Here is an 11,134-nt window from a genome sequence, read left to right on the forward strand (position 1 = left end):
TTTTAATGTCCGTTTTTAAAGAGTTAATTCATATTGCGAGAAATGAGTTGAACTCAAGATCACACGCCAAGTAAAGACTAAAGATTGAAGCTGATGGAAAACACCAGATTTGGATACCCTGAAGTGCGGTGAAGTAGGTCAAAGTTGCAAGTCCGGTCTCCTTGAAGTTGCAGTGGAGCTGATCGAGGATATCAGATCTTGCCTCGCTAGAGTTACAGAAGAGAAGATCACGAATCTCATCTTTCTGAAGTTACATGGAAGCAAATCAAAGCTACAAATCTCATATCCTTGAAGTTACCTTGGAGTAGATTGAAGCTACAAGGCATATATCAGAAGATGCAGTGGAGTGAACCAAAGCTACAAGATTGCGGCGGACTGAAAGGAGACTACCTGAACAAGAAGAGCACCAAAGAAGTCAATACTTGGCGGCTTTGGGCAAAATTGGCCTTTCTTTTTGTCTTTGCTCTATTCTCGTTACACGACAATGAGCAAAGAGGGGGAGCTGTTGTAGGCCAATTTTGGCCCGTTTACAAAATACCCAGGCCCATTAAACCATTTAACCCATCCTCAAACCCAAAACTTAAAATTAACCTAGCCCAACATCCAAGCCCAATCCCAAAACCCTAGACTCCCACTTGCCTCTTCCCACTCTCCCATGCTGTCTGCCACCAGCACCACTCTCACTCTCCCATGCTGTCTGCCACCAGCACCATCACACACTCCCACCGCACCTGCAAAGACAGAGGAAGGAAGCAAACATGGAACAATAGTAAAAATAGTAAAAAAATAATTTGTAAATAAGGCTATAAAAGCCGAATGAAAAAGATGGTATCGAGGGGGGGAACTCTTTTTTTTTTCTTTCATCTTTTGCAGTGAAAAATGAGCACAAAAACAAGAAAATGAAACATTCAATATCAGATTCAATATAGTGATTCAATCAGCGTTTAAATACAGAAATAGCATTCAAGCATAAAAAAATACCAAGATCAAAGGATTGAAAGCTTAAAAAACCTAAGGTGATTTCTTTTTCTTTCTATTTTAAATTCGGTTTTAAGTTTTTTAACCTATATATATTAAAACATACAAAAAAAATATACAAAAAATATACAAAAAAAAAAAATTTACCACGCTGGTGGCCGGCCGGTGTCTTGTGAGCCTCCGATGGTGTCAGGTGATCTACTGGCCGATTCCCTTCCTTCTCTTTCCCTTCTCTCTTCCCTCTCTCTTTTTTTTTCTTTCCTCTCCCCAAATGATTTTTTTTGGTTATTTTAGGCCTTATATAGTTTCTAAAGCGACGTCGTTTTGGGGCTACACTTAAGCCCCAAAACGACGTCGTTTTGGCCATGCCCGACCCATCCGACCCGACCGCTTGGGAGGATCCGTGTTTTGTTTGAATGGGTTATTTATGCGCGTGTCCTTCCGCTTTTTCAAGGCTTTGCAATTAAGTCATTTTTTCTATTTTCAATTTGGCCCCATAATTTTTCGCTTTTCGATTTAGTCCCGCTAATGTGCTGCATTTTAATGGGAGGAATAATTGCTGTTTGGTCCCCTTTGTTTGTGTGCGCTCAAATAAGCCCTTTTCTCTTTATTTCTTTTCACATTTGCCCCGAACTTTGTTATTTGTTCAATTTTAGTCCTTTTTATTTGTTTTGTTTCTTTATTAAATATTACATTTTTCGCATTTCAATATTATTATTATTATTATTATTATTATTATTATTATTATTATTATTATTATTATTATTATTATTATTATTGTTATTGAAATACATTAGTGTATATCTTCATGTGTATATATATATATATGTAGTAATATTTCTATTACTTTATTTTAATATTTTTATTATAATGGCTTTTGTGTTTCAATATTATTATTATTATTATTATTATTATTATTATTATTATTATTATTATATATCCTTGTTAGATGTATACATATGTATATTACTGTTTTTAATACCTTTATTTTAATACCATTTTATTATATTTACCTTTTGGTATTGTATTACATGGTTATTATTATTATATTTATTAGTGTATGCCGCTTACCCCCGTATATAGTTTTAGTACGTATTAATAGTCAATTTTTTAATATATATTATATGAATAATTCATATATAATATTATGTATATATTTTAATATTATCATTATATATACTATATGATTTCTAATACTATTATTTATATATATATATATATATTCTTAGTACCACATTATGTATATATCATGTATATATTTATTTTTACCCATATTGTATTTATTATTAATTTTAATACATTTATTTTATAATCCGTATGTATATACCTTTCTTATTTGTATTATTTGTGTATGTTGCCTTATTGATTTTGTATTTATTATTTTCCCATTGCTACTTATTATATTATTATTTGGTGTATATATATCTTTTACTATTATTAGTATAAATGTATTTTCCTTGTCCATAGTATTCCTAATATTATTGTATATGTTGAATTATACTATGTGTATTTGTATCTAGTACGTATATATTTAGTAATATTGCATATATATGTCTATTAGGCATTATATTTTCATACATCATGTATATATGTCATATATTATATCTTTGCATATTATCTTATGTATATATTACCTTATATTATTATTACTAAATGTACTTTATATTTGTTTATGTTTGGTTTTATTTCTCTTTTAAATATTATTATTGTTTTGCTCTTGCTCTAGTATTATGTTAATATTTTTCATTTGAAAATGTCATTGTTTGCATATTTGATTTATTTCAAATTCTTATTTCATGAATAGTTTTTATGTTTTAATTACTAGTCGAGGCAATACACCGATTTAACGTTAAGTCGTAAATTTCATCGCTATGTTGGATGGAATTTGTCGGCTCGTGTTAAAACGATATATCCTTCTCAAAAATCAAAAATTGAAAGTTCTCGTCTTTTAAATTGGATCACAATTGGAATTTAAATTGAACTAGCATTTTTGAAAATTAAGACAACACATGTTTAAAAGATACCAATTTTGGGCGTCACGAGGGTGCTCATACCTTCCTCGCACGTAACTGACTCCCGAACCCTACTTTTTCTCTGATTTTAACGTAGACCTAAACTTGGCCTTCTTTTAAAAAAATAAATTTATTAGGTGTCCGATCATACCTATAAAAAGGATCGGTGGCGACTCCCATCTTTATTTCTGTTTTTTCAGTTTATGTGTCAGAAAAATCAAACTTCAGTTTTAAAGTTTTCAATAAATTGCCACAATTAGCTACCCCAAACCAAAATTTTTTTTACGTCGCTACAGTAGCAGGAGTAGTTCTCACCACTCTTTGAAAGGTATCAGTAATTACTCATAATAAATCAGAATCATTCATTTCTTTGACATTTCCCCTATCTACTCTAGGGGGTTGATTTCTCATCGAGTTTCTATTAGGTGTTACTGATTCAGTTTCATCTAATTCGTATGATTCTTCATCTCTGGTATACATTTTTTTGTCAGTATCATTTATTCGTTCATCTGATATCTTTAATCTATAAAACAAAAATAAATAAATAGGTCAGCATCCAAATCTCGACTCAGTTTCGACTCAACAGTGGCATATACCTCTAGACTCACTTCTGTACTTGATTTAGCTCGAGAATCGGCTAAACCTGGATAGCTCTGATTCCAACAACTGTAACATCCCCTAGCTGATAAACCATTAATGTAACATATTTTAATCCTATTCTTAAAGTATTTATAGATGATTAATGATGTAAATTAATCCCTTAAATTCATGTTTCTATACTTAGGAGAGCATTTGGGAGCAATAGGAGCAAAAAAGGGGGCCAAAACCAGAGTTTTCAGGATCTACACGGGCAGACCACACGCCAATGTGATCCACACAGGCAAACCACATGCCCATGTGCCAGCCCGTGTTGATATCGCTCCCTATTTCCTAGACACGCAGAAAAAACTGATTTTTAGGGTTTCTAAGCTTTCAAAAGTCTATAAATACATACTAGAAGAAGACTTAAGGGGACACACAGAGTAGAAAGCAGAAATTACTCGAAGGAAGCCATTGGAATCATCTCAAACGCAGATCCACCTCAAGATTGAAGATCTCCATTCAAATTTGTCTCGAAGTTTATTTGGGTTGTTTATGTCCTATTTTTTTTTTCTAAATTTGAGATGTTTTCCTTTATATTATGAACTAAACTCTCTAAATACCTAGCGAGGATGAAACCTATGATGGATCTTATTATTTAATTATTTGAATTACATGATATATACTTGTTCTTGTTCTTGATTATGTGTTGTTAATCCTTGTTTTAATATTTTCAGGATATTATTCCAAGTTTGATGTGCTTATTCAGTGGAGCAAAAGTTCCTGTTTAAGAGTATATCTAGCAAAATTAAGCGGAGTTGCATGCAATCCTAGAAATAGAATGACATAAATCTGCCAGATTAGAGTCAAATCCAATAGGGGAATCCATAAATCGAGTTAATGCAACGATAGGAGTTTTAATTAGAAAGAGATTTCAACTAATCAACCTAGAGTTAGTTGTTCTCAGTCTCGAAAGAGATATTAACATAATTTAGGGATTTCTGCAGATCAAGACAAGTGAATAAATCGTTTGATTTAGGGTCAGAATAATAAGTGAAGTCTAGTTGAATTCTTTCCTAGGTATTGTCCTCCTTATAACTTTTCTTCAAGTGTTTTTCCCAATTCGCTTTCTGTTGCGTTCATTAGTTAATTAGTTTAGTTAATTTTAGATTAAAAGAAATCCCTTTTATTTTAGGCTAAATAATAGAAAGATAGTTAATATTAGTACTTTTAGTCCTTGTGGATACGTTATTCTGGACTCACCATAGCTATACTACCATTCGATAGGTGTGCTTGCCTTTGTTGTAATCGTAGTGAATCATAAAACAATCATCAAGTTTTTGGCGCCGTTGCCCGGGACTAAGATATTAGGAACGCTTGATTTTTATTAATTTAACTATTTTTTTATTTTATTTCATTTTATTTTTGTTTTTAGTTTTACTTTTAATTACTAACTTTTCTTTTGTTTGCTTCTAGCAGGTTCTTGTAGTTTATGACTAGAAGAAACCGATCAAGACCTCTACTCTTTGACAGTGAAATTGAAAGCACAGCTCGCAGAAATCGTAGAGAAATAAGGCAGAGCCTACAGTATATAGAGGAAAAGTACGAGGACGATACCAATATTGCCGATGAGATGGCTAAAAATCAGAATAATTTGCTACCTCTTGTGGTTTCTGCGAATCCTGTAACTCAGGATCCTACTCCTCGTACTATGTACGACTATGTTAAGCCAAATTTAGCGGGGGCTGGATCGAGTATTGTGAGACTTACTATTGCTGCAAATAACTTCAAACTGAAGCCGAACACCATCCAGATGATTCAAGAGTTTGTTCAGTTTAATGGTTTGCAGGATGAAGTCCCAAATACTTATTTGGCCAATTTCTTAGAGTTCTGTGACACTTTCAAGATAAATGGCGTTTCTGATGGCGCAATTCACCTATGATTATTCCCCTTCTCGTTGAAAAATAAAGCTAAGTAGTGGTTGAACTCCCTACCACGAGGTTCTATCACTACTTGGGATCAAATGACCGAGAAGTTTTTATTGAAATACTTCCCAGTCGCTAAGATAGCTAAGTTGAGGAACGATATCTCGTCCTTTGTGCAAATGGATTTAGAAACTTTATATGATGCATGGGAGAGGTATAATGACTTATTAAGAATGTGCCTTCAACATGGGTTACCTCTATGGTTACAGGTTCAAACTTTTCATAATGGTTTGAACCCCTCAACTAGGTAGATGATCAATGTAGCCATTGGTGGTACCATAAATAATAAAACACCTGAGGAGGCTTATGAGTTCATAGAGGAGATGTCATTGAATAATTATCAGTGGCAAGTCATGAGGATAAAACCTAATAAAGCAGTCAGTGTTTTCAACCTCGACGCGGTTACCATGTTATCAAACCAGGTAGAGCGCTTAAATAAAAAGATTGATGGTTTATGTGTTTTTACGTAGGCACATTCGGTAATGAAGTGCAATGTGAATGGAGGAGGAATGAACAACATAGAATATCCATCCTACAACCCTAGCACAGAGAACGAACAGATCCACTATATGGGTAATAATTCTAAACATCAGAATAATCCATATAGTAACACTTATAATGCAGGTTGGAGGAACCATTCTAATTTCTCGTGGGGTGGACAAGGACATCAAAAACCGCAACCCCCTCTAAGTTTCCAACAACCATCTTACCAGCAGGAAAAGAAGATGAACCTTGAGGAGATGCTAACGAAATTCATCTCGGTGTCAGAAACTAGCTTCTAAAACACTAAAACCGCACTCAAAAATCAACAAGCATCGATTCAGGGGCTCAAAAATCAAATTGGTCAACTTGCCAAGATGATTTCAAAATGACCACAGGGTAGTTTACCGAGTAATACCGAAACTAACCTAAGGGAGCAACTTCATGTGATTACTGTTCGAGATGAAGAAGGGTTAGTTGAAGATGAACCAAAATCGAGACAAAAGGATGTGGTAGGTAAAGGTAAGGTTGAGGTGAGCCACAAAAAGCAAAAACCAGTCATTAAGGAATATAAAGCTCATGTGCCATATCCAAATGCGACAAGGAAAGACCACACAAACGAAAAATTCGGTAAATTCCTTAAACTGTTGAAAAAAATTACATATTAACTTGCCGTTTATTAAAGCTCTTTCGCAGCCAAATTCTGTTAAATTTTTAAAGAAGCTTTTAGCAAATAAGCGGAAGTTAGATGATTCGTCGCACGTGGAGCTAAATGCAGTGTGTTCTGCCATTTTGTAGAATAAACTACCCAACAAATTGAAAGATCCAGGGAGTTTTACTATTCCTTGTTTAATTGGTAGTTTAAGTGTTAATAATGCTTTGGCTGATTTAGGGGCTAGTATTAATGTCGTGCCCTACAAAATGTTTAAGCAACTAGGTCTTGGGAAACCCAAACAAACTAGGATGAGCATTCAATTGGCAGATAGAACAATTAGATTTCCCAGGGGTATTGTTGAAGACGTACTCGTCAAAATTGATAAATTCATTTTCCAGTTGATTTTGTTGTTCTAAACATGAATAAGGATAGTGACGTACCATTGATTTTAGGGCGGCTCTTTTTAGCAACTGCTAGAACTATCATAGATGTTGGTACAGGTGAGTTAATACTTAGTGTAGGTGATGACACAATTAAACTCCAAGCTCGTGATTTTGTTAGGATATCTAGTGATCGAGATGATATTACGAGCTCTGTTAATGTTAATAACCTTGTGGCTCAACATTCTTTGTAGGAAACACCTCGAAAAAACGTGACAGAGCCGCAGTCCAGTTTACATAACAAAAACATAACAAATCATGAAGAAAGAAAATTACAAATCGATGAACTAGATGAATGGTGGACACACGTCAAGGAGAAACCTAGAATACATGATGAACCAAAGCGACTCCATCACGAGCTTAAGGATAAGATGAACCAATTTAAGATTAGCGATCAGGTATGTTGGATAAAATAGAACCTCGAATCGCCTTTTCAGAGCCTAATGCAAACGGAAAAACTCCTTTTACGGTACTGAATATTTTCACATACGATACAATCGAGGTAAATTATTCTAAATTGGCACTTTTAAGGTAAACAATACTCGGCTAAAACCTTATGTTGATAATAGAATTGACAATGAGAAAGAGGAGTTTCGACTCCGTGAACCACCGTAACTATACGAATACGAGGTAAGTCGAGCTTAGACTTTAAATAAGTACTTATCGGGATGCAACCCGAGTGTTAACACTGCTAATTTTCTTAACATTATTTCATGATTCTTTTTAAAAAAATTAATTAATTTTCACAATCTAAAAAAAAAAAGTGTGTTTTTGACCCACATGGCCTAGCCACACGAGTGTGTGGAGCATACGGCCTGGCCACACGGGCGCATGGGATCTCACATGGGCGTGGGAGAAGCGAAGGAAAACACATACGGCCTGGCGACATGGCCATGTGACCCACACGGCCTGAACACACGGGCATGTCCATGGCCATGCGAAAACTAGGTTAATCACCCCAATTTTATTTTATTTTATTTATTTTAATTGTTATATGATTTATTTTTATTTTACTAATTAATAATTAATTTAGTATTCTTATACTTATATTTCTAATTTTTTATATTTTAATTTTTATATACTTTTATTATTTTAATTTTAATTTTAATTTTGCTATTTCTATTTTTTTCTTTTTTCTTTCGTATTTTTTTTACTATTGTCATTACAATTACCTTTTAAGTTTATTGATATTATTTAGTTTATTATTATTATTATTTTATTATTATTATTTATCTTTCTTTTTAATTTTGTTTTAGTTGTTTTATTATTATTATTATTATTATTATTATTATTATTATTATTATTATTATTATTATTTTCTCTTCAACTTATTTTCATATCAAGTTATAACCCTTAATTTTCTTTATTATTTTTGTTTATTTTCTTGTTAGTTTGCTTGGAATCATGAGTTACATTTAAATTTGACTGCAATTTAGCTTTTCACTATTCTGAAGATTTCATCCAATATTTAAGGCAGTTTCAGTTTTCTCCCTCCCTTATGATATTCTGTTTATACTGTGATTATGTATGTTTTTACATTGAGGACAATATACATCTTAAGTGTGGGGAGGTTATCTATAAAATTATTAGAAAATCCTTGAATTATGTCTTATGTTTAAGTAATTTTCTCACATTAGTATTAGAATGAATTCTTATTAATTTATGATTATCATTAATGTGTTTTAGATTAAATTCATAGGTAATTGTGCATTGATTGTTTAAACTTTAAGACACTAGAGAAACAAGCATGATAAGTCTATATTTAGAATAAAAGAAGTTTTAGGCTGTTTCCCTAAATTGAAGTATTACCTTGAAGTTTGAAATTTGCAAGATTGACATCAAAAGTCATAATTTTTGTGAGATTTTGAGCCTTTAGAGCATACCATTTTTTCTTGCTCACTTTATTTTTGGTTATGAGTGTGTCAATATTGATTTGTTATTCTAGAACTTGCTTCGATTATACATGCCAAGACCACACCTTTGATTTGATATACTGAGATGATAAAGGGCAATCCGTTTCTTGATTTACCCTTTAAGATTAACCCATAACTTTTTTTTTTGATTAATTGAGAATTGTTTCTTGTTTTATTGACTCCCTTTTTGTCGAGATTTGATTTGGTTAGTTGTTAAATTTTCTCTTATTATCTATTATTCTCAAAAAAAAAGAAAAAAAGTGAAATATATATATATATATATACACATTTATGTTGAAATATTACTAGTTCTATGTTTTTGAGTTTAAGTAGTTAATTTCATATTCTGAGAAGAAACTCGTGTTATTCTTTAATAATTTCGATTGATGTAATTATTCAGTATTAGTTTACTTTTCTAGTTAGGTAATTTATCAATTCGATCTCGATTCTAACCTTCTTTTCATCCTTTATCTACACCTTTAACCCAAGTCCCATTACAACCTTTTAAAGACCTTTTGATTTGTGTATCATATCATTTTATAGTGGTGGAGATTTGATTTTCATGCAAGCCTATGGTAATGACATTTCATAATTGACTTTTGAGTGCTTAATTTTTGAACCTTAAACACTTTGAGTGATTTGAGTGAATCTTTAGTGAGGATGTAAAATCTTGTCGATTTGGAATTAAAGGTAAGTACTTAGATAAGGGAAGATACATATGTTTTCATGTCTTAAAAAAATGTGTGACTTGGATTGTTTGAATCTTTAGGGCTCTTTTAGTTGAATTTTCAATACATGATTATTTGTGAATTATTTCGAAACATTACTGATGAGAATTATAAGTTGAGAAGAATTAATTTTAATTGTGAGTTAAGGATTTTGCTTGAGGACAAGCAAATGCTTAAGTATGGGGGTATTTGATAAACTATAAATGTAACATATTTTAATCCTATTCTTAATGTGTTTATGGATAATTAATGATGTAAATTAGTGAATTTGATGCTCCTAATCGCTTAAATTCATGTTCTATACTTTGGAGAGCATTTGGGAGCAAAATGAGTGAAAAAGGGGCCAAAATCGGAGTTTTTAGGATCCACACGGGCAGGCCACATGCCCATGTGATCCACACAGGCACGTTACACGCCTATGTGCCAGCCCGTGTCGATATCGCTCCTTGTTTCCCAAACACGCGAAAAAATCCAATTTTTAGGGTTTTTGAGCATTCAAAAGTCTATAAATACATACTAGAAGAAGACCTAATTGGACACACAGAGTAGAAAGCAAAAATTACTCGAAGGAAGCTGTTGGAATCATCTCAGAAATAGATCCACCTCAAGATTGAAGATCTCCATTAAAATTTCTCTCGAAGTTTATTTGAGTTTTTTATGCCTTGTTGTTTTTCTAAATTTGAGATGTTTTCCTTTTACATTATGAACTAAACTCCCTAAATACCTAGGGAGGATGAAACCTACGATGGATCTTATTATTTAGTTATCTGAATTACACGATAAATGCTTGTTCTTGTTCTTGATTATGTGTTCTTAATCCTTATTTTAATATTTTCAGGATATTATTCCAAGTTTGATGTGCTTATTCAGTAGAGCAAAAGTCCCTGTTTAAGAGTAGATCTAGCATAATTAAGCGGAGTTGCATGCAATCCTAGAAATAGGACGACATAAATCTGCCGAATTAGAGTCAAATCTAATAGGAGAATCCATAAATCGAGTTAATGCGACGATAGGGGTTTTAATTAGAAAGAGTGTAACATTCCGAATTAAAACCTAGTCGAAATAGTGGTTTCGAGACCACAAATCTGAATTGGAAATAATTATTTTATGATTATTATAAGGATTATGATATGTTAATATGTTTGTGTAAAAATTTCATGAGGAAATTTTATGTCTAAAGTGCTTAATTTGGCTTTAAGGACTAAATTGAATAAATTGTAAAACTTGAGTTCTAGAAGCTTCATTCATGAAATTGAATTGAATTATTAATTAGAGGTCCTTAAATAGTAATTTGACCAAGTTCTAAAAATTTGGACAAAAATGGGCTTGTATGTTAAAAATTGAAAGAATAGTAAAAAGGGCAT

The 11,134-nt window shown here is 32.4% G+C and overlaps 1 non-coding gene across 1 annotated transcript; it reads right to left on the minus strand.

The window, feature by feature from the left end:
• Positions 1 to 5,640: 5,640 nt before the first annotated feature.
• On the minus strand, positions 5,641 to 5,747 carry LOC128291244 (small nucleolar RNA R71). Its single transcript, XR_008281020.1, has one exon. It is a non-coding gene; the product is annotated as a small nucleolar RNA R71 (small nucleolar RNA).
• Between the last annotated feature and the right edge of the window lie 5,387 nt (positions 5,748 to 11,134).

This window comes from Gossypium arboreum, chromosome 3 (assembly GCF_025698485.1).
Source record: "Gossypium arboreum isolate Shixiya-1 chromosome 3, ASM2569848v2, whole genome shotgun sequence".
Lineage (NCBI taxonomy): Eukaryota > Viridiplantae > Streptophyta > Magnoliopsida > Malvales > Malvaceae > Gossypium > Gossypium arboreum.